The following is a 3,125-nucleotide window of genomic DNA, read 5'->3' on the forward strand; positions in this document are numbered from 1 at the left end:
TATTGTGCTTAAATCATTTTTAGAGTTCTGTATTTTAGGAATGGTATGAAGAATATACAGGGCCCATGAAAGGAAGATCAATGACTCATATAAATTACTTAATGGAAAATGTCCCGAGGAAGCCCAACGAGAAACTAAGAATCCTGTTATAGAGAAAAAAGTAACTATCATTCCTTTTTCTGACGAATCGCGTAATCCTCCAAGTTCACGAACTAATAAGGTTATAAAATGAATCGTAATCACAATTGAAATCGTTGAGAAAGAGATATGAGTTAGTATATGTTCTAAAGTTGCAAATAGCATAAGGGGAAGGTCCCATTACAAAATTGTAAATTTCGAATTGATTTCTAATCTATTGTATTCTTTTTCAAGAATGCCGCCACTCGGATTCGAACCGAGATGCTTGAGCACTGCTTCCTAAGAGCAGCGTGTCTACCAATTTCACCATGGCGGCTAACTTCAAATAATAGGTAACTTAAAAGAATAATAGCTATTATCTTGGGAATCGTCGATATTGGGAAAGTCCATAAAATTTAGGAACATTAGAGTTTTCATTAAAATAGACTTCGTTTGGTAGTATCGTTTCCATTTTTTTTTTTTACAATAAACTCTTGCTTTGCCCAATAGAAACACAAACACTGCTTGAAAGAGTTGGAACTTCTTTTTTCTAACTTGCAATTATAGAACTAATTTTTTCTAATTAATTTCCCCTTTACATTTTGAAAATTCTTTCAATACAATGAAAAAAATCCAAAAGGGTTTCTATTTAATGATGAAATTAAAATAAAATGGATAAATAGAAAAGGCTTTTTGGATTTTTTAAAAATTTCTAGAATGAAAGTCTTTATGCTCTTATTAATAAGATTTACTAACCTTATGATTTTGGAGAAGATAGGTGGAAGTTGTAAGTCCTATTGTAAGAATACTCCACTTTTCATAATTTTCCTAATAGAATATGAGGATTCTATTAGGAAAATTATGAAAAGTTCATTGATAGGAAAAGAATACTTAGCACACAGTATACCAAACAAAACTTTTTTTTTCTTGTATATATAAGATAAGAGGGGTTTTTTGTTCTAAGAATATTGTACCGAGTAATTCGACACATAAAAGTACATTCAAAGAAGAATCCAAATTATTAAATAATTGGAATTCTTTTTTGATAAGTCAATTCATATTATTCCAAAATCTTATTATTTGTTTGTTGCCCAGAAAAACCCTTTGGTTTTGGATGCTCATTACCGCTCGAAAATGATCTTGATTTTACTAAAGAATAAGATTGTACTATGGAAAAATAAGTCTTTTTCTTCCAAATATTTTTACGAATACGCTTTTTTGACATTGAAGTACGTTTTTTTGGAACTGCCATTCAAAAAGGAAATTACTTTTTTCTAGTTGTATGTGAAAGACATCTATTGCTGCAAATCAATCCTTCTTTCTTCTTTTTATTAGTATTTATACTTAGATACTGAAAGATACTTAAATTTTGAATTATTTTTTACTTCATTTTGTCTAATGCGGATAAGACAACAAGAATTTTTTAACATTTTTTCTTTATATATTTTATACTTTTTTTTTAATAATATAGAATATATAGAAGGGTTTCTCATTTAAATCTATTTATATCTATTTATATATCAAGTATACTCCATATATAGATATATGGTATGGAAGCCTATCCCCCATATAAGATAAGACGGGGGGATAAAAAGAAGGGAAAATGAAAATAGTTAATTAAGTTCAGAATGGTATTCCATAAAGGAAAGGAATTCCAATCAAAACAAAAAATACTGAGTCTCTTAAACAAGACATTCTAAAACTTAGGTAATTTATAGTCATTAGAATTTTAGTTCTATATGAAGTAAGGACTATTCGATAATTTCTTATAAACATAGGTTTTCATTGGAATTCACTCAATCAGTTAATTATGGAACAAGAGAGCTGTTTCATCTTTGTTTTAAAGAAATATAAAAATGAATTATGAATAGAAAGTAAAATGATTCCACTTTTTTTTTTTTATTTTTATAAATATCTTTATTTAGTTAATAAAATAACTTCGTTACCTAGTTATTTTATTAACTTTTTTAATTTAACCAACTAAACCCATTCTTAATTGTTAATTATTTCAATGAGATAAATTTTGGAAAAATTAAGAATTTCAGTATTTTTTCTTATTCTTTTTATTTATTCTTTCAGAAAGAGATAAGAATTGGTTTGGTGAATCGGAAACAATTTTATAGAAAAATTGAAGTAAAAATTGAAGTAAAAATTGCAATTTCTTTTCTTATGGAACATACATATCAATATGCATGGGTAATCCCTCTTCTCCCACTTCCAGTTATTATGTCAATGGGATTTGGCCTTATTCTTATTCCGACAGCAACAAAAAATCTTCGTCGCATATGGGCTTTTCCTAGTGTTTTACTCTTAAGTATAGCTATGGTATTCTCAGTTCAACTGTCTATTCAACAAATAAATGGAAGTTCGATCTATCAATATCTATGGTCTTGGACCGTCAATAATGATTTTTCTTTAGAATTTGGATACTTGATTGACCCACTTACTTCTATTATGTTAATACTAATTACTACTGTAGGAATCCTGGTTCTTATTTATAGTGATGGTTATATGTCTCACGATGAAGGATATTTGAGATTTTTTGTTTATATAAGTTTTTTCAATACTTCCATGTTGGGATTGGTTACTAGCTCCAATTTGATACAAATTTATTTTTTTTGGGAACTCGTGGGAATGTGTTCTTATTTATTGATAGGCTTTTGGTTTACACGACCAATCGCAGCGAGTGCTTGTCAAAAAGCTTTTGTAACTAATCGTGTAGGGGATTTTGGTCTATTATTAGGAATTTTAGGTTTTTTTTGGATAACAGGTAGTTTAGAGTTTAGGGATTTGTTCAAAATAGCTAATAACTGGATTCCTAATAATGGAATTAACTCTTTACTTACTACTTTGTGTGCTTTTTTATTATTCCTTGGTGCAGTTGCGAAATCCGCACAATTCCCTCTTCACGTATGGTTACCCGATGCTATGGAAGGGCCCACTCCTATTTCGGCTCTTATACACGCAGCAACTATGGTTGCTGCGGGAATTTTTCTTCTAGCTCGACT

At 29.3% G+C, this 3,125-nt stretch overlaps 1 non-coding gene across 1 annotated transcript; it reads right to left on the reverse strand.

Moving 5' to 3' along the window:
- Positions 1-374: 374 nt before the first annotated feature.
- TRNAL-UAG (transfer RNA leucine (anticodon UAG)) lies at positions 375-454 on the reverse strand. Its single transcript has one exon. It is a non-coding gene; the product is annotated as a tRNA-Leu (tRNA).
- Positions 455-3,125: the final 2,671 nt, after the last annotated feature.

The sequence above is a fragment of the Triticum urartu genome, unplaced genomic scaffold (assembly GCF_056163025.1).
Source record: "Triticum urartu cultivar PI428250 unplaced genomic scaffold, HENAU_Tu73 scaffold2, whole genome shotgun sequence".
NCBI lineage: Eukaryota > Viridiplantae > Streptophyta > Magnoliopsida > Poales > Poaceae > Triticum > Triticum urartu.